The sequence below is a fragment of the Lagopus muta genome, chromosome 9, assembly GCF_023343835.1.
Source record: "Lagopus muta isolate bLagMut1 chromosome 9, bLagMut1 primary, whole genome shotgun sequence".
In the NCBI taxonomy this organism is placed as follows: domain Eukaryota; kingdom Metazoa; phylum Chordata; class Aves; order Galliformes; family Phasianidae; genus Lagopus; species Lagopus muta.
The window spans coordinates 7,021,660-7,046,300 of NC_064441.1; the positions used below are offsets into that span (position 1 = coordinate 7,021,660).

At 37.7% G+C, this 24,641-nt stretch overlaps 1 long non-coding RNA gene across 9 annotated transcripts in view; it reads left to right on the forward strand.

Moving 5' to 3' along the window:
• LOC125697614 (uncharacterized) overlaps window positions 1–24,641 on the forward strand; it is a 249,144-nt gene that overhangs the window by 110,410 nt on the left and 114,093 nt on the right. For all 9 annotated transcript variants that reach the window (XR_007378875.1, XR_007378874.1, XR_007378883.1 and 6 more), the window contains one exon: window positions 2,736–2,789. This is a non-coding gene — a long non-coding RNA (uncharacterized LOC125697614). The remainder of the gene's footprint in view (window positions 1–2,735; window positions 2,790–24,641) is intronic.

The window sequence follows — 24,641 nt, forward strand, 5'->3', positions numbered from 1 at the left end:
TGATGGCTATTTAATTGCACAGTGATGTTGCTATATAATTACTTAACAAGGTGTCCTTTAATAGTTTAATTCCCCTTTTCCAAGGGAAAAAAAAAACCTACAGATACAACTTATATTTTTTAAGTGTTGTGATTTTCCTTGGGTTTGGTTTTGAGGTGTTTGGGGTTTTGGTTTGTTTTTGTTTTTTGAGATAACTAAAGCTGAATCAGTAAAAGAAAGCTATTTGTTGGCTTGCTTTTAAAAATAAGCCCTTTTCTCAAGTGTAGATTTGGAAGTTTTGTAAGTAGATTTGGAAGATTTGTAGTTTTGAAACCCAGGAGTGTTGAGGCATCCCTTTGCTTTCATTGGATTTATTTTGCGTTTCTATAGCATGTTTTACATTATGCTTGGAAAGAGACATTAGAAGCTTAGGTCTGATATGGGAAGACTTAACTATGTTTTTGCAGAGTTTTGTGGGTAAGGAGTTATCCAGTTAATGGTGTATCCTGTGCTGAAGCAAAGCATATTGACCAGGATTTTAGGCCTTTATTTATTTGTCCTGGACACAAAGTTTAAGTCTTGCTGCTGGGTCCTATCAGCTGAAGAAAGCGACTGGAGAAAACAGCCATTTGTTGAAAGATTTTCTTTTTAATCTGTGTGTGTACAGGTCTGCTGGACCTGTAGATTATCCCAAAAGATGAAGTTCTGAACAATACCTGTGGTCTATTCAAAAAGCGGGGGCTTTTAAATTTCTCTAGATGTGTTCCACTCAGCTTCTATGCTGAGACACAGAGGGAGCCATCCACAAACATCCCCACCCAGAGCCGGGCGCTGCTTTTCAGAGGCTTGAGGCTTTCAGTCTGGATCTGCCAAGTTCCATCCTGAATATCTTTCAGTGTAGGCAGAGGTCTTTACAAACAGGTCGATGAGACTATGCAGAATACATACCATGTGGTCAGTAACATGCGTTGTGAACCACTTCAAAGAATTCCAAAATGCCTCTTTGTGTATGCCACCTTAGGGCTAGCAGAGAACAGTCAAACCAGTATTGTAGAACTATTGATCTGTCCACAGGGATGTGTTTTTGGACACGTCTCCTTAGGATGAAAGCAACGTACCAGTGACGGCAGATTACAGTGCAGGTAGCCCAGGCTGCCAGGGTTGAGGGGTCTCATGCTACAGGTGTTATCCCATGAACGTACAGTTCTTGATTCAGTCATCTAGGGTTATCTCCATCTTATCAGAAATAAACAGCAAAAAAATTTTTTCTATGTCCATCAGTCTGGAGAGCCTGATGTGTAATATTCATTGCCTAAATTTTCAGCAGTGTTCAAATTCACAAGATGGCCAATGGAGTGTTCAGATCAGACACTTAAGGCTGGATTTTTTAATTACTGTAAACTGATGCAGAGCTGTTGACTGGATGCAGTTTCTGTCAATTTGCATAAATAAGGTTGAAAATTGCAAGACACTCCTGAGATATTTTTCCCTTATGCTTCAGTTAGGGCATAAGAAAACAGTGAAAAGGAAAGAAATGTTTCAGCACTCATTGCTTGTGTCGGCATGCATCCATCCTCCTTCTTCTAACTTCTTAGCAGTTAATGTGGAACAGACAATCTTTCTTCCTTGGTCATGAGAAGGTTGGGGCCTTTGTCTTCTACGATCTAAAAAACGTGTTATCTTTGCAAAGTGCCACTTGTGCCAGAGGATGGTGGCCCAAGCCACAGGTGAGCCTAGAAGAATTCATGCAGGAGATGAGCATGAGCTGAGCACATGGCTGCTGCTCGCAGGCGAACAGCTCTGGTTCTCTGTTACCAGGGAGCCCTGCGTGGCCCTGGATGCTCATCCTATCATCAGGGGGTTTGCAGTAATACAGGGGAACAAAATGTGTTTGCTAAGGCCTGGTAATGGGACTGGAGCCCAGCTCTGGTAGATTCCGTACAGTGTTTGTTGTCCTGTCTAGACATGAGGATATAAATAAAAGTTCCTGAGGTGAAATACTGCTATCCTGAAGCACCTTCAGCCTACTGGAGGTGCGTATAAAGGTGCTGTAAATGGAAAGACTAAGGGATGTATTACTAGTCACTTCTCCAGAACATTTCCAAGTCTCCCAGAAGTCACTTCTCTTGCTTTTTCACTTCTTCTCCTGCTTTCTTCCTTTGCTTTGACCTCCACTTGTTCTTCATCTCTTTCTTCCCCCATCCAAACCCTCCCTTTTCATTCCCCACCCTTTTGATTTCACTCCTCCCCTCACTTATTCTCTTCAGTGTCACAGCAGTGGTAGTCAAAAGGAGAAAGGCATGGAATTGTGTGTTACTAAATGGGTGGTGCTGATGAAAATCAGGAAGGAGGAAAAGAAGAATTAATTATCCTTAACATAAGGGTTAAGAAATTTTTCCAACTAACACTAATATCTGAAGATATCCTAAATTTGTGAGAAATGTGAACTTTCCTTCTTCCTTCATCAGATGACTGTAGCTAAAGTGTAGAAAAGGAAAGAGAGGGGGCCAAACCTTGTATCTTTATCCCTCCATTCTGTAAGTAACCTGTAAAGAGGTTTTTTTCCAAGGTTGCTGAGCGTCTGCTGATTCACTGCTACTTAGGAAGGGTGGAGTATAACTGTAATCTGTTACTTTGAGAACCTTCTATGAAAGATATGAAACAAGCGTAATTTGTTGTTGCAAGGAGGCAGTTTGTATAACCATTCTCTGACCAGAAGACCAGCCATTAATTTTTGGTTTCTCTGTTTCTTGCAGCTGATAAGGAGAATATGCCAAGTCAACCAGATAAGTCAGCACAGGCAACATAAAGTGAGTTTGCTTTTTTTTTTTTAAAAAATGTTCACGCTCCATGAAAACTTACTGCAATATTGCTTACAATTATAAACACAGAAAAGTGCTACTAAGATTTTCTTACATTTCTATTTTAAACATGGCTGTGTATCCACTTAGTGAAGGAGTGGATGGTTAAGCTACTGAGTTTGCTCTTAAACAAACAAAACAGTTTCTATGTCTTTTATTTTTATCAAAGGCTGATAACATACATTAACAATGGAGAATACTGATAAAATCTTATCAGCAGTGATAGCCAAAATCATTTCCTCGTATTAGCAGAATGTATATGTCTGCACTGGGGTGAAGACACCCTGACCACTCATCAATGCAAGCAAGATTTTGAAAGTTAATTCTTTCTGCCCTGGAGTAGAAACACATCAAACATTGTCTCAGTGTCTATGGGCAGGTAGTGTTTCTGTGAGCGTGCCGGCTTTTAATTTTAAATCAGGAAGAGTACTGATAATATCCCAGCAACCTATTAGAGAATTAAAAATGTCAATTTCAATTGCAAATTCATTTTACTTGGAGGGATATGCAGACACCTAGACCTTCTGTAACCCTACGCAGTGCTTGGCATCTGGAGAATGATTTTCTGAAATATGGGGGGGGAAATCACAAAAGGGCATAAAGTTGGTAAGAGTGATTTTGTGTTCCCTCATTTTGTATTATTTCATACCAAAAAAAATAACTAGAGAAAAAGATTGAGGTATTTTTTCTCATATTTTGTCATTACAGCTGTGAGATTTGATGTAATATTTACAGAAATAGTCATGTTTGAGTTGCAAGAGGTGGATTTTGTGCTAGGACCCTAGAGTAATCATGTGGCTGCTCTGAACCATGCGATAATGAGGAGGGGAGCAGTGGTTTATCTTCTCCACTGCTTTAATACCTAATTTCCATTTCTCCAGGGGAAAAAAAAGAGTTCTTGAGTCTAAACTTTGCAGCTCTTGACCTTTTCCTGTCTCCATAACACTATACAGGAATTCACGTGTGGATCATGTGTCACGTCTGGGTGTTAGACCAAGCTATCACATACCATGTAAGGGGTGCACCCAGTGCCATGTGCTGGCTTTGCTGGTCTCCTCTAGCACATCTGTGCTGTGCAGGCACAGCTGGGGGGCCATACTGAGGTGGCTTGTAGGCACGAATTGCTCTGCTGAATACCTCATCCCTCTACTGTTGTGCAACACAAGGTGTCTTCCCTGTCAGGCATCTCGAATACCAGTGTGGTGGTTCATAGGATCAGCTCTAGCATCTGGGATCCTGAAGCAGGAGAGGAGCCTGAAGCTGCTCCATCACAAAATGTAGTCAGTTGTGTGTAGCATGGAGTGTAGAGTGAGCATGAATTCATCAATTCATAGCTCATGAGTCTGGAAATCATGCTAGCGTTTCTTCAAAAGGGTGTGTTTGTTGCTGTGCTTTGTCTAGATTAATCTGCAAATGTGAATAAATGTCAAGATATGAGGTCACTGATGAAGGAGAAGTTTTACAGTTCAAGTTTGGCAAAAAAATATTATTCATAAAGCTTGGCTTCAGAGTAAAGCATTTCAGCTGTATTCTCTTCATCCTTCTTGTCATGCTGTAGAAAAAAAAAAAGTAGATCTTGATTAGCTGGTTGTATGTGTGGGTGCTGTTAATCATGAGCAACCAAGACTTTTGGGATAGTGGCAATCTTTCAGTGCGCCAGGTATCACATCACAAAAGTTATCTTTGACAAATAGGTACATAAGTTAATAATATTTATGATGATGGCACTGTTTTCATAAGGAGTTTTTATTCATACTTTGTGTGTAAGTCTGCAGTTTTGGATATTTTATGTCTCTTTGAGTAGCTAGAAGTCAGTTTGTTTTGGTCTGGAAAAACTGTGTGGAGTGCTAGTACTTGTTCCTCTGGTGGTACTTGGGTGAGAGGAAAACAAACTTGGGTCATCAGAAAGGTCAAGAATTAAATATTTTCTAGCAAGACCCCTGTATACAAGGGATTTAAACATTGTGGCAATTATATCTGATATCAAATTCAAAGGTATGGACATATCCCTTATTGCTAAAACCAGTTAGAAGGATTGCTCATTAGGTCTAGACTTCAGCACTAGAAAAAGGCTCAGAGCAAAATTACAGTTGCAAATAAAATAATTTCAATTAATTACATTGGATTTAACTCTCATCCTTTGGATTACACAAGTTGAACTGGGTTTTCTTTTATGGAGGTCAAGAAAAAGAGAAAAAATACTCTTCCATTCCATATCAAGGTGTACACAAGTCTCCTTCCCTTTCTCAGCCTTTTGTGATTCTACTTCATGTCCTCTTCTTTTCTTTTCCTCAATCCTATAGCTTGCTTCTGTTTCACTTTCCGGATGCTGGGTATCCACTTCCCAGTAGCAAAGGAATAGTAACCTTGTTTCTGACTGTATGGTGAACTTTCAAGTTCTCTTTATCTAAATGAGAAGAGAGATTTTTCGCAAAGTAGTCATAAAATATTCCGGCTTTAGTCTAGATTTGCCTCATCTATTTAAAGAATAAAGATGAAAACGCAAGCTATGCATGTGAAGTTTACATTTTCATGTGAAACTATTGTATCTCAAGTATACAGTCATTACAAAAAAGAGCAATGTAATTATTGTCCTTGAGCCATTACCCCCGAAGTTTCCTATGGTATTAGACTTATTGCTTCCATCTAATGACTCTCAGATGTCTACATTAGATTGTGCTTCTAAATGCTGCTGTTTATTAATAACAATGGGAGCTTTTTTCTTTTGTAGTTGGGTAGAATTGGTACCGATGACAATGTGTCCTGCATTGAGTCTAACTGCTAATATGATGCAAGTGAAAACAGTCCTTTAAAATTTATCAAATGTTAGTAGATCTTTCCATGAGAAGTTCCACTTACCTTTATTTTAATGCATTCCTTCTGAAACCATGAACATCGATGTTTTTGTTCTGAAAATCGTTTTGGCTTATGTTGTTGTGAGTACACTGAAAATGGTGGTGGCCATCCTTGCCCCTGGTTGGAGGCTGCAGTGGGGCCGCAGCCAGGAGGGGGCACACGGAGCAGCTCTTCCTCTAGCCCTGCAGAAGCAAATGGCATCATCAGGAAAAAATTATGCCGGGCTTCAAACAGTACCTTTTTATAGCACTTAAAATGCATCAGTGAGATAGTGGCAAGGAGGGAGAGCTGCACTGTTACATAATCAAAGAAAGACATTTTAATTTTTTTTTCCCCTCACGTCTTTTTTTGCGTTTTGTGCATCATAAGTCTACAAATGGTACTTAAGACATAAAAAAGCCAAATTAGTTTTCCTGTGAGTATAATAGAAATCATTTTTGCTAGACTTTTATTAAAAACAAAAAACCCCTTTGTTTCTTTGGTATTGCGAACCTGCATTAATGCAAAAGGTTGTTCTGAATGCTGCTGGTAGGCTCGCCTTGCTGGTAGGTGGAAACTCATCTATGGGTCCTGAGGATCTAGATCACAGCAACTGCTAGGTATGACATGTTTAATCTTGGGTAAGACTTGCAGCACTCTGGGCAATTAAGTGTCTGTGTGCACCAAGTGTGTACTCAACTGCTTGTATAATTTGCATGAATAGCTGGTTGCGCGCATAAGTACATAATTAATTAGCTGCCTGTGCTATTAACTGCTGTGGACGTACAGCTATGTCTGTTTTCTTTTTTAGGAGCATTTGTGAGGGATTTTCAGTGCTTGTAGAATACACAAATAGATAAGGAATCATAAATACAGCATTTTGTATGTGCAAGTAGGATCCATACAGAGTTGTTTTCCTAAACCAGTAACTGCTATTTAAAAATAGTAATTGCAAAAGATGTGAGAATGGTTTTCAGTAAATTTATCTTCATTCTGACTTGTCCATCCAGCCATGCACCTTCAGCTCGGGTCTTTATGCTGTTTAACCCTCAGTACCAGTTTTAAAGTGCAGCTGTGTATCGTGTGTTCCAACTTGGTCACACAGCCCGTGCTTCAATACGTGACGTGTTTTGGGGGGGTAAACAAGAGTTGGTGCAAGTTAGGCCCATGCCCTTGCTGCTTTTTGGATCGGGTTCATCAAACCCAGCAGGGCAGGTCGCTCGCACAGCGCTCATAGAGGCTCTTCCCTGCGAATGAATAAACCATTTATAATTGTATTTTCTAAAGTGCACAGACGCCATAGATGGCATGAGATTTTTTTTTTTCTCTGAATTGGGTTCTTTGTGCTGAAATGTGTAGTTAGCACAAATATTCATCCTGTTCTGCTGTATAAGCTGAAAGGGTCCAGAGGAAGCAATGAATGCGCAAGTCACACTGACATTTCACTCCTCAGTCCTTTGCCCTGATATTGTAACTTCCCTGTTTCTCAGCAAAGGCGTAAGGGGAACATATCCAGCTAATATGTGAAAAAATTTCAACTTTTCAGAAGTGATAAAATTCAGGGCTTAAGATGGTGGTGTTTTGTCAGTTGAATTCGCTGTTTCTTTTTGATATTGGTGAGTTTTAGGAGCGTGAACCTCACACAGCTATGAAGCAGTAAAGATGTGTGTAGGCTGCTTATTTGTTGAAAACCAACAGCGAGTGCTACAGCACTTAGAAGGGAACTATAATTGCTCTAAGCTTTTCTCTTCTGGGGTGTGTAGAACTCTGATCTTCATAATCCTGGGCATTGAGAAACTGAATAACAGTCGTCTTGTTTAAAGTACAGTGAAAAACATCAATTGCATCTCTCCTCCCTGACTCTTACCCTGGCAGTTTTGCCTTGAAAAGCAATTTTCTTGCAGAACCACTGACATATTAGTATCCTTAAAATTAAGATGCTGATTCATTAGCCCTTGAAGTTCTGGAAGAGATTAGCTACAAATTCTCTTCTTTGAATAGGTTCTATGAATATATGAATTGTGGCAGAATGCTTCTTGTATCAAAATTTAGCTTCAGATTAATGTAACTCTAAAAATCAACATCTCTGTGAAAATCTGCGTACTGCTCATAAGAGATACTTCTTTCTCTGGTCAGGATCTCCCTGGATGGTTTACTGCAATGTCTTCCCATTGGTATTTTACTTCACAGTTGCAACAGAAATAACTAATGGACAGAATCCTCGTATGCATGCTTTAAAGTACCAGAAACAAACAAACAACCTCCCAGTAATTGTCAGCCCATGTCAGCAATTCAGTTATTAGGATCGCATAAACCCATGTCTCGTGTATTCCACCCAGAATTGTTTTAAGGTCCTTGTATGCATAGAATTTTGAAATATATTATTTGAATATAAAAGTAGATTATGTATTTCCCCTGTGGCTGGCCAAATGTCTTTCCAACAAAGGGTAAAATAAGAAGGCTATTTTTTTGTGTAAAAGAGTGATCTTTTTAGTCATGCTTGATTGCTTTTTCAGGACTGTCTCCATTTATAATGAGATATTCTTGGACTCATGTGAACCAGAAAGTTTAGCAAAACTGTTACATTTTCACATAAAATAGCTGGGATTATTTAAAATGTTTCCAGCTCAGTATTTTTCCCATATATGTGATATATATTGGAATTTTATATCACAGACTGAACGTGATATGAAACGGAAACATATGGAGCTTATTTACAGAGATATTTGTTTTAATCTTTCATACTTGTCGGCACTTCACACTAATTTAGTCTTATCTGCTTTTAAGGAGTTGCACAGTAAAGGAGGAACTTGCATTCAAATCCCTGTTAATGTTCCATATCACAGTTTGGCAAGAAAGCTCTTACTGTACTGGGCTATGATACAGGAAAGTTGTAATTATTCGTACTTTTCTAAGAACTTGGCCTAGGCTATCTGTGCCGAGAACAATGGGGAGAATTTACTTATCAGCTCTTTAAAATGGCATCACCAAATCTGATCTGCGATACTGATTTTAAAGGATGGTGTGTGATTAAATGTGCATGGCCTTAGCGAAAATGCAGAGCGCTCAGATGAAACGGCGAGTGTGCTGTGATTTATGAACATTATTTTTAGTTAGAGATACACTTCACAATACCAAACTTTATTTTACATTCCGAAAGTACGCAACTTTATTCCATGTTTAGCCTGATTCTTCCATTACTCTGTATTTTGTGTTTTCAATATATTTTGTAAAGCACTTAATTTTAATATTCATAGAGCCTTGTTAAGCGTTTCTGTACTTTAGAGGCAGAATATTAGTTGTCAACCAAGTAGCTCTATCCAAAGCCAGTTCTTCTTGAAGTGAACAAATCATTCGATATTCACGATTTTATTTACAGCGCATTCTTCAGGCAGCACGAGAAGCAGCTCTTTAATTCTGAACCCACAGCAAAAGCTGTGTCTCATATCTCCTGTAATTGTCCATTCTTTTTATAAGATTTATTTTTGCCTGCAGTGCTGATCTGAAAAAGTCACCCAGCTAAAATGTAGTTACTTCATTTCCAAGTAAAAACAATAGTGTTTTCATGTCCATGCTTATTATTATTCTGAGAATGTACTAATTTGTTACATCCAAGATGACGATTAGTTTGGTCCATGAAAGGGGCACTGTGCCAACTACTGCAGTCAAGTAAAAGGACTTCTTTCATGGAAAGTAGTGGGACAGAAAGTAGCCTGCAGTGCATGTGGGTATGGGGAGGCAGGCTGCCAGCAGAGTCATCCTGGTATCAGGCTTCGCTGTGTTGGGTTCTGAATGAAGCTAAAACTATGATTTCACTAAATGTCGGCATGGGCAGCCAAATTTTCAAGCCACTAGTGCTCTAAGGAGCAACTGATAAATGTTTTATCCCTGCGGGCTGTAGTTGATGTTGCACAAGGATTTTGCATGTGCTCAATGCATTATCATTCTTGGCATTAAGCTTAGATAATTGTCTACTTATATTGAGCCTGTAATAGCAAAATACAAGTGAAGAGGCATGTTTTACAAAGTAAAACTATGAAATAGGTTTAGCTATATTACTATGGATTTTTTTTTTTTTTGTTCTATCCTACTAAATTTGAATGAGAATGAAGTATGATTCTATACCTTAATTCTGCTCAAACCAGGGTGGTCTCATAATTTTGTTTTACATGCATGACATTGCTTAAGGTCATTAGTTGTAAATCTTAGTATAAAAAGACTGAAAATATATTCAGGACTTTGTAGTTACCGAATACATATTTAAAAGCTTCTATGAAAAGTCGGGACCTACATGGCAGATTTTCAGTTACTGAATGGTCAATTTAATGATGTAGATTAGCTGTATCTAAACAGTAAATGGAGATAGGCTGTTGCAAGGCTTTGATGAATATCTCTGATGCATATCCCAGTTGATCAGTCTTCTAATTTTGGAGATTAGTATTCTGCTTTTCAGTGCTAATATACTCTCTGGTTGCATTTTATTCGACGTTCAACTTAGATGAGGTGTAACTTTATTTACATTTTTCTTTTGTTTTGCTGTAGCTAATATAACAAAAATCGAATTTCGATTTGCCCATTCTCTCTTCAGTGAGTAATGTAATGGTCTCATTTTTTACTTTGTGTTACCTGCCTTGTAATTAATTATTTAAATCATTACCGTGTATTTAAAAATAGCCTTCCCTACTGCCTTAAATGCTTTAAAGAAAAGCAGATTGTGTAGACAGATTTTCTTAGCACAGTTAAATTCAATCATGAGGAGTTTTGCAGTTAAAGCTTAGAGAAAAAATGCTTCTTCACCATACAGATAATTACTGCAAACAGTAACACTGCGTATAATTTGACCAACTTTATTCTGAATGTAAATTCGCTTTATGCAATATCTGTTGAAAATATATGGGGAACTGTGTGTTGAAATTTTAAGGGATATTTCCTTAATTTTGGGAAAAAAATCCTTTTCATTTTTTATTATTCCTCTCATTGGAGTTGAAGTAGTTTGGCAAAAGGATGATTTTTCTGGTAACGTTTTCGACATGAAGGCTGTTGGTGTCAGTGTTTATTAAAATGCCCTCTGATGCACGTGCAGATGCAAAAGATTATCAAGCAAACTATTTATTTTGTCTTATGAAGGTAGGATCTTTAACGTACAGAATAATTAAATATTTGTAATAAAGCAGTTAACTTGAGCACTGTATTGCTGTGATTTGCAAAACTGCATTGAGCTGCTTTCTTTTCATTTCAGTGATGGAGGAACAAACATTTCTTTAATAAGGCTACAACACATTCTAATTTTGTTGCAAAAGCTTAGATAAGGATCAGGCCCTCTCTGAATCACTGCCTTGACCTATGACACTGAAAGTGCTGAAGCGCTTCGGCAAAAGAAGAGTTAGTCATTCATTATTATGCACAGGACTTTCCAGTTCTAAAGGAGCTCTGTGCTTTCTCTCAGATAGACTTTGTTTGTTGGAAATGAGAACTGTATTTTGGCAGTAAAGGACAAGAACTGAAACAACTCTGCAGGCAGACTCATTATGACATAATCCTTCATTAATCCTTATTCTCTATTAATAGATCATGACAGAAGTTTTGCTTTGGTTGACCATCTTCACGGGCAAGCAGTGAGAAAGCATTAGTAGACAAAGGTTCAAACTCAGCTTTTAGGGCTCTCGTTTTATTTATGATTTTAAGGAAGCATGTATGATTACTTTTGACAAGGTAGTATACTATGTGAGTTGTTCAAGTGCCATCAAGCTATGTATCTTACAGATGTGTTTTATCTACCTGAAAATGGATGACTTATATCGCTCCGTTGGCAGATACGTAAAATGTGCATTTTAGATATTGACTGCAGTCTTGCTGCAGGAAAAGTGTAAGAATGCAGGATTCCATCAGTAGTGGGGATGGCAGTGAAAAAGCAAAGGGACTGAAGGAAGTGAGTATTAACTGGCATGTGTAAATGTGACCGAGAGAAGGAAAATGTGTTTTTTTATTCAGACAAAGATCAGGAAATAAACTTGGAACTCAAGTATGGATTGTTTTAGAATATCTTTTTGTAAATATATATACACAGTATTATTATTATTTATTTTTATGATTTTTTAGAAATCAAAATCAAGAATACTGAGGTTCATATTAGCTGGTTGTAGCAGCATATTGCCTTCAGCAATTCTTAAGTCATCATAGAGAGACAGTGATGAAGAACAAGTATGTGGAAAAATAAAAACAAACATTTTTGTCTATTATTGACCACTGACAAGGTTATACATGGTTCTTGTTAGAGCTGGATTTATTTTCATTAAATGAAAAGGAGTGTGCCAGCATGTACAGAACTTCAAGAACAGTTTGCTCAGCTGCGGAGGTATTCCTGTAAGGCTGCTCTGCTGGCAGAATAGGCTAGTGGGTGCTGTTAAACAGGTTAGGCTATGTAATAGGTCTTACTATTTTCAAGTATAATTTGAATGTAAGCTGAAACATTTCTGAAATAGCTGCCTGCGTTCTGTGAAAAGTTGTATGGCAGCATTTGTTCAACTGTGCTTTTAAATTGTGATCATCTGCGAGATATTAATTATTCAATGGAGTAAATCAGACTACTTCCATTGCCTTATGTGGAACTATGCTGATTCACAGCCATTGTGAATGGATGGGAGGAAGAGGATGTTCCTTATCAAAACTGGGGGGGAAATGACATTTTGCTGTGTTTTATTTTCAAATTCCAAAGAAGAAGGAGCATGGTGATTCAGTTTGGCTCTAAGGGAACGTAATGCGTTCATCCAGGAGCAGAAGTTCAAGATGGTGATGCTGGTCACCAAAACCACCATCTGGCCTTCAAAATATTGTTTTCTGCATCTCAGAAGTTGCTTTGAGATACTCATTCATACTACGTGCATTTAGTAGATTGCTGATCTGTGAAAGAGGTTTCTTACTCTGCAGTAGCTGGAGTATTTCAAGGTGTTGTGTACATGAAATTCCATACCTTGTTTTGTTTTTTGTTCGTTTTTCATTTAGCATATCTACAGCTTCTTGACTCAAGGGAAATAGAGGCATGGCAAATGTATTTTGTCATTTATATGCTATCATAGTTAGTATGAGTTCCAGCAGGGTGCCACTTCGTCTGGTTATGTTGCTTTGCATTCCTCTTTGGTTGGCCATAGATGGCAGCTCCTTGTTGTATGTACTGAAGTGGTCTTTGTTGCAAATGTCAGCTAGGGTTCAAAACCCACGTGTGCTAAGCTTCTTAAAAAATGCATTTGTTATTGTGATGGTCAGTGCTGTTAATTACCATTAAAAAATTTGCTTTCCAACTCTGAATCTTATTTAATGTCCTTCCACTGTAATTTTTAGTCCTAGCTCTTTTATTTATGACCATATGTAGAATTAAGGCCATAAGAATGCAGTAGAGAACTGAAGTAAACACATCACGTGTAAGCTGTGTATATGTGACTGGGCCACTGATCAGTGAGCCAGTAATTAATGGTCTGATGGCATAAAGTAGAGATTTTTGTGTGCAGCAAGAATTTGTTTGGCATGAGAAGGAACGATTCTCAATCATTTTAGGCTGTATGAGTGATCCAATATGTAGAATATGGCAAATCTAGATATTGAAAGGAGAGTAAATGGAAATTGCCATTTTTCATGATAGGAATTTGTCATGGTTCCAAGCAAAAAACAAACACGCACAGATTTGTTCTAAAGATCTGCCAATGGCACTGAAACTTACGGTGAACAAGGATGAATTTCAGATTCTGAAAGAAAACAAACAGCCAGAAAAACAGAATAGAATAAATGTAATTGAAAGCATGTGATCTCAAGTCTTGTGAACAGATTTAATTAAGATCTCTACCTTCAAATGGTTTTGCCAGCAGTTTTTGTAAATCTTAGGCAAAATAGGTTGGCTAGGCCACATTTGGAAGCACAGGCATTAATTTTCATGGTACAAAGAGAATCCCTTTGTTCAGAACTATGTTACTTCAAGCAACCATTTCATTAGGGTGAATATTTATGTAAATTTTGGATACGCTCTGTGTACTGGAAAAACTCTTCCCGAAAATATGTAGCACATCGGTAATGAGTTGGTTTTTTTTTCCCCATTCCTTGTACTGTTCTTAGAGATGTAAAGCAACACATCTTAGGTTTCCTCCCCTTTTTTGCACACAGAATAGAAATTACAGCTACAGCTAAGCTTGTTTGCCTATGGATCAATGCCAGAAAGCAGTTTTGAAGGTGTTTTAAAATGAAGACATCTGGCAGCTGGCGTACTTACAATTCATTTGCCAAAGACAAGTTGCATGCTGTTGGAATTTTCAATTGAAGGTCACGCACCAGGTAAAAATCAGTCAGGTGGAGCTCATGTGTGGTGAACCCGCACACTTGAAGAATTGTTGGCTCAGGGATGTGTGGGTGGGCTAAACTGTGAAGCATGCTTGTCTAATTCTCACTCCTTAAAATGTGAAACTCAAAGCTAAAAAGAGGTCAGTAAAGCTGACAAGAAATCACAAGGCTATGACATTTCAGCGGAAGCACCATCAATTAGTTTGAGCAAAGGGTGCCAAAAAAAAAAAAAAGACAAATATCAGAATCTGACATCATGTTGGACAAACGCTCTGCTGTCGACTGAGTGGTCACACAGTTTTTACTCTCATTTTTTGCAATAAGAAACAGCCCAGAGGATTATTTGTATACAGCTTTGCTACTGACAGTGAATTAGTAGCAGTGTGTCATTGTGCATTCACTTACTAGGTGACAGCTCTGAGGCTAAGCTGTTTACATTAATTAATATTGTATTGTATTAATGCGGTATGGTTTACTGTTACAAACTTCCTGCCAGTATGGTTAGTTAGTAAGGTACCAGCACTTTCAAAATCAAGGGGCACAGAATAGCATTATAAATGTTTATGTGGCAAATGCTTGTAAACAGAAAACAGGCATGGTGTTCATAGATACTGCAACCTGTAAAAGTAGGAATGTAGCAGATTTCTGTGCTTCTCTACATGGAAATTCTAATTCTAATTCTTTAGGTTTTGCATTCAGAAGTTTGTTAGATTCCAAAAGAAAATAGTTTGAACAGTAGTGGGTTTGCTGAAGTGTGAGAACAGGGAAAAACTCTCTATCTTACTGATTTGATAAAGGAAGTTCAGAAATTCATTGAGCTTGGTAAGGTCTGTACTGTGTCTCCTATCAGAATATTGGTGGTTTCCTCTTCTTTCTAAGTCAATAAAAAGATATTTTTGTTATATTTTACTCAAGGCTCTAAAGTAAAGGGACCAGGGATCCCAACTGTTCTCTATAGGAATTTCTCTTGAAGCTTAGCCCTAACTCTTAGATTAACTGAAAAGATAATGCTGTTGTTCAGACTGTGACCTTTCTGCGCATCCCAAATGAGGAGCAGAAGAAATAAGAGATGTATGCTGGGGATATGCAGTGCAGGCTTGTGAACTTTTTTTCTTTTAAGAGAATTATTTGCTGCTGTTAGATTGCACTGCAGTGTGGACTTGTGGCTAAAACACTGAAGTCATTGGAGCCAGAAATCCCTAAGTCCCAGCAGAATGCCTTTTGAGGCAGTGTGGATTATAGAGGCAAAGCATCTCTTTCAGTGTTTTTTTTTTTTGTCAACAGGGACTAAAATTACACGAAAATTAACATTTAATACCCCCAAACTTTGTGTCTTACTAGGTAAAGCTGAAGCTGTACCCTCTCTGCCCTTAAGGAGCTCATGTTCTGTACATTTCCACTTTACAGCAGTCCCTGTGGATCCTTCTATTACGTCTTTTTTCAGTTTCCAGGTCAACAGCAGTGTAATGTGGCTGAAGTTTTGAGGAGTACTGTTAATTAAAACAGTGGTAATAAAAAATATGTTGTTATGAACTGCTTTGAACCAAAGACTGTGACTGGTGTCAACATGAGGCGTACAAAAAAGGTGAAGCTGTTTCACTTATTCTTGAGATGCTCCATAAGCTGTGCAAAGGTAGCGTAGTGCAAAATACTGGATAAGTTTTGTTTCACGTAAGAGGGAATGCAGTGTGTAAAGATGAAATATGAAACTGCTTTGAGATGAGGATTTAGAGAAAATGCTGATGATTTGTCACAACTGTTCATCACTGTGCTAAACCTGTTTTGTTTTCCTGCTCAAATTCCTGACAGATAATGGCAATCTGACATTCTTACTGTTTTCATTTTACTGCAGAAAAGATCTACAGATAAGGGGCTGAAACCAAGTAGTGTTATTACATTACGAGGCTCTTAGTCTCTAAAGATTGATTTCTTGAGTAACATAAGCATTTCTACTGAAGTCATGTGATTATTTTCAAGTTATTCTTTCTTAATACGAAATTCCATTACTGGCTGAAAGGAACCTAAACTTTTGTTTACCCTGCAAAGCTGTCTACAGGCACATGAAATAGTATACTTTGCCCCCACTGGCCTGCAAATACAGGTATTGTATGGAACATCTTCAAAGTAATGCATCTAAAGAAGTATTCCAATTTGATTCTTTGTTAGTTTACTTTTGGCTTCTAAGTGCCTGTAGCAATGAGAAGTGCCTTTTCCCAGTTTTGGCTGCAGGTATAATGTTAGCCTGGCTGATGCTCAACTGTGGCATGACATGCACATCTTTTTGACTTAGATTTGCTACTACATGATTTCATGTTTTCTTGGAGCCCTAAGCTGTTGCAGAAGGACACAGCTGAGGTCTTGGGATATTTTACAAGCGTGCCAAAGGACTTCAGTGTTAACTGTTTGAGCCGAGCGTTTGCTTATTTCTGAATATGATTTAGGGACCTGGTACTCTATCTGATCATGTCCCAGGCATGTTAAAGTAGTGTCTTTCCTCATGGATTTTTGTGGGAATCAATCCCTAAGCCACTTTGCTAATAGACTTCTGTTTTGCTGGCAAATTGTTAACAGCATGAAAACTCTTGATATTCTGAGGATCACTTCTCTGTGGGTGCCAGCAGAGCTGAAGTTTTACCTCCCAGAGCATCTTTAAAAGCTCTTTGTAGCAGAGACTTTAATTCAAGTGGTGTATCCATAAGGAATGTTTTCAGTAGTGATTCCTGAGGCTTTAGGGATGATGATGTTAGTCTCACGGCTGTGTTTAGGTTATGGTGAAAGGCTAGCTGTAATTTCAGCATCCTTACTGCAGCCTTTCCTTCCCATAATGAGGTATTTGGCTTAGTTATTGTTTCTGTTAATTCTAATGCCCCCTGCTGCTGAGTTAACGACATGTGCTTTATAAAAGGAATTACAAATGTTAAAGCATAACTTCCAGTCTTTTGTGATTGCAAGTGGATATTATTGTATTTGTACACATCTTCGGGATGAAGTAGACACAGACACTGAAAGGATAGTAACACATAGCTTCAACTGCACAACTGCTGTGGGAAGATTCTCTCTATATATGAAGCACTTTACACTTCTCTGACAACATAGAACGGGGTAGAAGGGCTGATGTGGAACGATTTTAGAAAAAGACAAAGGGTCATCTGTGGAAATGAGGCTACAGGGAAGAACTTCCAGAGACTTTTCCTACTTTTTTAATTTATTTGCTTTGTCTGAATACCAGAGTTTTGTTTTCTTGTCTTGCCTTCTTTGAGATAAGAATTGCTCATCTTTGGTAGCAGTATTCTACTTTAAAGGGAATGAAAAGTTGAAGTTATGTAATTGATGTGTGACAGATTTTATGCAGAAAACTTTTAGTCACAGGATATATTTTTTTCTGAATTTAGTAATCTGGACACTCTCACGAGGATCGAAAAATACTTGACAAATAGAAAGAAAATAAGAAGCATTATCATAAGGAAATAAGGAGTTAGAAATGACTTTGAGTAAGATTGGATTTACTTAAAGACCTGAAGAAGTACTTCACTGTTACTTGATGATAGGTAAAATGGAATTATATTGTACAAAATCAAAAAAAGGCTGTAGGCCATAGAATCACAAGGTTGGAAACAACCTGCAAGATCATCTAATTCAACTGTCCTTCCATAGCCACTGCTATCACAAACCATACTGAATCATAGAAAATATAAGGTATAATGAACGATTAAAAATCCAGTATGTAGATATGATGTAGATATGATGTAGATCTAAATAAAACCCAAGAATAATGAAACTTGCTGGGAAAAAAAAAAAAAAGAGAAAGATGATTCATTAATGAATATTCATTGGGAGAGAGAACCTTGGAAGTGATACCAAGGAAAATTATATATGGTTAGCAAAGAAACATAATGGTCAACAATAATGATTAGATATTGTAGTGCTGTAGTCATATATGGCAGTCATCTGAAGAAACCTCTTGACGCAGTGTGTGTAAGATTCTGTTCTGTATAAAGCTCTCAAAATTATAAAGAGAGAAGTAATCTAGTATTTCTCGGAGAAGAAGATCTAATGTCCTTAGGAGAATTTCCTATTAGGCCTTTGTTACTTCTGTCACGGGTGCACAGCTCTGTATGTGTGTATCTGAATATGTGTATATATTTCTGCTTATCTGATGTGGTCAACAGTTTGTTTACTATGTATATGAAGCCTTATGTAGATGCATTCATTTTAGCATGGCTGCATCCAGCATAAATCAGTACAGAGTTTGGCCCTTTGCATCTAAATAGTGCCCAGAAAACTGTATGTTTTACTAAATTCTCTTTTATTTTCATACTGTGATCTATTTTAACACAAGTTCTTTTATTCTTGAATCTCATTTGTTTTTCTGTATGAACTGCATTATTTTGTGTGAGGTTGTTTTATTCTAGTCTTCATAGAAATAATCATAATAGAAATCTGATATCATTTATTTCTCTTGTGAGTAAGAGAAAGAAGCCTCACTGCCCATGACAGTGTCAGTATTGACACGAGGACACCCTTCTCATGTGCAAAAAGTTTGCTAATTTTGTAACTGTCATTTAGTGTATGCATCTCAAGCACACAGTTTCTTCCCATTTAAATTCCTCATATTTTCAGTCTTTCTTGCAGTCTTGTTCAGGAGGAAACTAGTATATATGTTATAGTAGAATTATTAAATTAAAAATTATTTTACATTGATGACATAAAAATAGCAAATTAAGTAATAAAGAAAGTGGGATTAAAGTCTGGAAGCAATAAAATGTGACCAGGAGAAATAATATTACTTCTCTGATGTAGGTATTCTAGCAAAGAGACAAGAAGAGCATTCTTTGTAACACCCAAATGGTGACTGTGTGCATGCAGTCAACAACAGCCATAAAGATGGGCTGCCCACTTGCCAGAGAACGAGCTCACCTTACACCAGTCACGTGCAACTGTGGAGGAATTCAGCCCTTCAGCTGTAGATGTGCCCAAGAAAGAGCTGAGGAACCTCTTAAAACCAAAGTTACCTTTTTGTTGAGTTTGTGTTACTTCTCTGTTTTGCAAAACGCACAGTATGTGTTTCCTGAATTGTATACATTAATAGGAAATGATTTTTTTTCCTGGCCTCCTTTAGTCTTTTGCATTCCGATGAAATAGCAGTTCAATTCCTTCAGTTGCCTAGTGATAGTAAAGAGGCTTAACTGAGCTTGGTAACATGTGCGTACTTGTATCTTTACTCGTCTGGAAATGGTAGTTTTTTTCTTATGAGTGGCTCCAATGGGTCATTTAGTACTCCTCTCAGGAGTGAGCGTTTTCAGCTGCCAGTGAGCTCATGGAACTGTGGTTAGCTGTGCGCTCCTGGCCAGCACCTTCAGTTTAACGGTGATCCTGAGCAGCCTGGCAGAAGCCTGGTGTTCTTGTTGAACACCTTAACATATACAAAAAAACTTCCAGCACGCACCTGAGGGCGTGAGCTGGCTCAGTGTGCTTAATGCACATTGCTTATTCAGAGAACCTGCTAGAAAATTTCCATGATCGATATCAGAAAGTTTGGATCTTCAGTATCTTGACTACAGAAATTTTCTGTCACAAGCTACCACGTTCAAGTGTGCATTTCTTTTATGAATGAAGGTCTTTTGTGCATGAAGATTAAAATCCTCTGCCTCTCTGCTAGGAGGAGAAAAAAATCTCTTTGAGAGTGCAGTTGGTGTAAACCATTTCTTTAAAAACAGAGCCCTTAAATAGCTCCAAGTACATTTCTGTGTATGACACATAAATGTCCACTAATTGCATGAAGGGAGAACTGAGATTCCAATAGCAAATTCTGTTTTTTTTAAAAAAAAAAAAAAGGTAGATATACAAAGAAAAGTGGAAGCATCTGTTTAATATATACGACATTAGAATTTAATTTTACCTCTGTGATGCTTTTGTGTAGCTGCAGTGTTACAGAGGAGCACATAAGCATAGTAGTGCAGTGTCAGCAGGTGCATGCCACCAAATTACTGCTTTTAATTTGCATATTCATCTGCTAAGAAGCATGTCATTATCATATCAAAGGGATACTAAGCAACATCTAGCTTCGAGAGATGTGGCATAGTTTCAATACGAGCAATTAATGCAAGATGAGGACTCTCTTTTTGTCATGTCTCCTAGGGCTAGCTGTAATCGGGCTTATTATTGGATACCAATAAGACTGAGGTACCAGTTGGCAGAGAATGAGAGAAGTACAGAAAAACAGGGCTGTATGAAGCATCTTAACTATACGCTTGATAGCAAACCAATTCTCTGGTCACTTTTTAAAAACAAAAGCTGTGACTATCTGCTGAATAAGTCTGATCAAAGATAAACATTGTATGTAGCATATTTTAAAGGGGAGCTAAGGAGAAAAAAGATCAACAAAATTAGGCTATATTTTCCATGAAACAAATGCGTAAAGCTGACTAATGAAATGTAGAATTAGGGCTCCTAGAGAAAAGGATTTATAAGTAAGTTATGTTTTATTTGAAAGATGCTATTGCGGTGTCACTACTTTGTGAGACAAATGAGGTGGATGCAGACTGTATGTCCAAGGAGGATGGCAGGTCTTATGCTGCTGTTTTCTGCAAGGCATTGTCAGCTTTGTCAGATCTTTCAAATCTAACAGGAAAGTAGAGTCCTAACAGTAGAGCAGATTAAGTATTCAGAGATAGTTCCTAAAGGGCAGAGATCGCTTTCTCCCATGAACTGTTTAGGAAATACACTAGAATAAATAGACTAATATTAAGTGAATAGGGAGATGTACCTAAGGATGTCATGGATCTGTTTAAGGCCTGCAGTGCTCAGCATGCTCTGCCCAACGTGTGTGGAGAAACAGAGGAGCAAGGTGAGCATTGCTGCCAGTCGTTCCTCTGAGATTCCACTGTTTTGCAGGGTCCTCTTAAGACTGAACTGACACCTGTGGTTAGCAGCTCTTGGTGAATTTTAGGGAACAAAAAGATATGAGTTCTAAAATGTGTTTTACTGAGGTTCCTCACAGCATTCTCACTGGTGTTTCAGTGGAAGGGCTTTAGCCATCAACTGGGTGACATTTCTGATTTTGTTAAACAGTGTTTCTGCCATACGCTTATCTTTTGCATTTTAGCTCTTTTGAGGGACTCAAATACGATAATTGTCGTAAAAAGCAGTCAGATACAGTTTCCACCATCTGAGAATCTCATCCATAAATGCAGAGTTCATTTTAATTTTGTCTGTCTGCAAAGAAACCCAAACAGCACTGATCACTTTTGTGAGGAAAGGAAAACTTCATTCTGCCTTGCTGCAGTCATCCTCTGTAATACGTAGTAGCTGTATTGGAAATTCTACTTTGCTTCTTTTAGTACCTTAGCTCCATACTTGCTGCTGAGATTAATTTGCATTGATTTTTTCTAATAATTTCAGTAAAGCTGGATTTTTACTCTTTCTAAGCACTACTGAATTGGATTCATGGCAGTAGCTGCCCCAGTCTCATGATAATAATCAGCTGTTAGTAGCAGTCAGTCATTATATTGTGGGAATGAGCCAGCAGCTGTAATGTTTAAATATCATGATTATAAGGCTAGTAGTAGTCTTTCATGATTTTATGCAATTATGTACAGGTACAGTGACGTGTGCTTCATGTCAGCAATGTGGATGCAGATAAACAAAAAGATACACACAGGATATAGTGGTTTTTGTTACTTTTTCTTAACAACTTTCATAATCTCAGTGGAATTAATGGATAAATATTGACACTGATATTTCCCTATATTTTGTGCACTTGGGAATTGACTGTGACATAGGTTTTCTGTGTACAGTACTGACCATCATCTTATGATGATGGCTGACTGTAGGAAATAGAAGGAGCTTAAAATTTGGATTGAAAACTTCTGTGAAATCTCATATGCTTCTTCAGTGTATTTCAGTGTTTTGAAAAGTGCCCTTAAAATCCCATAGGCTGAGCTAGAATCAAATTTTTTTAAAAAAAGTTTCCAGTATTTTGTTGTTATGGGGTGTTTTTTTATGTTTTTGTTCTTGTTTTTTTTTTAATGGGGTGGTGGGAAAAAGTGTAGAAACTAAAGGTTTAGATATTTTGAAATAATCAAACCAGTTCTGCTTGAAATAAAAGAAGGAACAAGAAAATCCAGAGGCCATTTGGTGGTCTCTACTTCACTAGCATTCTCCAGGGATGTATCTCACTCCAAAGAATCTCCAAGGGATCTTCGGGGAAAAAAAGAACAGATTAAATAAAATGCCCATTTTCCAAAGCGTTCTGTGCTATGCCAACTGTGGTGAAAGGCCAAGCCAATGAAAAATTCAAGGAATCTGTTCATCTTAACCATATCCAACTGGAGTGTAACAGTGTATCATAGGTAATTCTGCTTATAATTTGGCATACTTGTGTCTACAGTGCTAAATTGACTTTATAGCACAGGTAACTTAACAACTCTGTGTACACAAACTCTCCAAGTATTTCATAAAATTCACCTGAAAACATATCAGTTTATACTTCAGAGATGTTTGCTGGACAGCCTCATGCAGTCTCCCTACCTTAAGCCATGTTTGCATGCTTACTTTTCTAACCTGCCAGATCATTGTTTTACTGGATATGTAAAAACAGATTCAGATTACTTTAGATAAACATTATTAATTAGGTGGCAATTCAACAACATTTTCAAGTTAATCAGTTGGATGATTGTTACTTCTAATACCACTGTTGTAAATAATATTACAGATCATTCCTAAAGTTAAATGGAGCATTTATGTGGGTCATGCATTTACCAGTATTTCTGTCCAAGACTGAGGTGCAGTGATAATATGTTTAGTTTCAGCATAGTGTGTTTTTACTTAAACCAAAGTGTAATATCAAAGTACAGTGAATGTAACTCTCTGGTGTCAGTAACAAGATGCTATTGTTGAGGGGATGGTGGTTGGCTAGAGCTAGCCCGTGCTTCCACATGGCTTTCTGCTCTCTGGGTCCAGTCCTGCCTGGCAGTGAGTACCCTTAGCTCCCTTTGATGATTTCTGTGGGAGCTGGAGGGCTTCACAGGAGGGTGCTTGATGCCTTGCGAGATCAGACACTGATAATTGAAACAGGCAAGACCGCGGTACAAGAAAATTGTTTTCTTTCCAATTTTACTCTGCTGAAGTCAGAGAGGCTTTCCACAGCATGTTCACGAGTGCTTAGGGCCAGATCCTACAAGATGATGGCTGAGTATTTTCGGTTCCTGTTTGCTTCGTTAGGAGCTGAGAGCCCTCAGCCTGTTACTGGATTGGACCTTTTTATTGTGCTTTGTTTTTTTACCGTGAGCAAAACTGATGTTTCTGCCCTAATCTAGTGAAGCAAGTATTATTTCTTGCAGAGATAACGCATCATCTTCAGATGATAGGATCTGAACAGAAATGATGCTACAATCTATGTAGAATTACTGTGTAGAATAAGGTGTTATTATTCATAAACAAAATTTAACATGCATTTAAAAGAAGCAGAATTCAAGCAAATTATAGCCCTAATTTTTTTTGCAGATTTATTTGAAATGGATGGAAAATGCTTTGAAATAATACTTTTCTGGTTAAAATGGAAAGTGATGGAAGAGTGAGTTAAATCACACACTTTCAAACATCTTTCTAATACAAATAAAATTACTATAAATAGACTGTGGTTTTATTGTTGGATAATGCGTTCAGCTATGGTAGACTAATAACTCTTCAGCTATGTATTAGTCTACATTGTTTTAATGTCAGTAAATGTTCTAATCGGCTCAGCTGTAGCTTCTGGACATAACATAATAGCTGACTATGAAAAGTACATTTTAACTTACCAGTTTTCATTTAACGTTTGCATTTTTATCCTCTATAGAAGACATCAGTGAGCCTAATCACTTTTTTTTTTTTTGCTGTAATATATTACCTTTGCTAATTCTGCATAGTAGAAATATCAGATTTTTTTCAGTGTCAAATGTTATTGCGTGGTCTTTGATGTCTGAACTTCTCAGTTAACAACTGAGAACTTGGTGATGATGAATAAAGTTTGATATTTTCAGTCTTCTCCTTATTGTCTTTTCTCTCGAACTGAGACTCAGCAGGTGAGACTGCATATTTTACTTTACTCCATCGATACAGGTCTCTCTTCCCCAAGAATTAACATCCTCCTTCCAGCTGTGTCCTGCTTTCAAAAGAGATGTGACGCCATTCTAGAACTTGAGATGTGAGTGATTCCAAGGAGAAGAAGAAACTAGAAACTGCCTCTGCTGTGATCATTACAAATGACTTGTGAATGAATGCTCTGGGATTCCTAACCCCTGTATGACTTCAGCTGTTGTTCAAGCATTAATTCTACCAGTGCACTGATTACTTTATTCACAGTTTGCAGAGAGCTTATTGAAGCCCGAAGTTTAAGTCAAGGCAGTACATTCAACCATGCCAGAGCTTGCATTACATCCCAGGAGTTCCTTACACTTAAACTTTTACAATACTAGGGATAAGGACAACTGACTGAACAGACATGTAGTATATTTGCAATACTCTGTGAGAATGAGCTGAATATAATAATGGTCAATAATGGTCAATACTGACCATTTTGACTCAGTGCTGAGTGGAACTGTGATATGACAAGATCCTTTTTCCCTGTTGGCAACATGAATGCTAGCAAATATGTTGGTG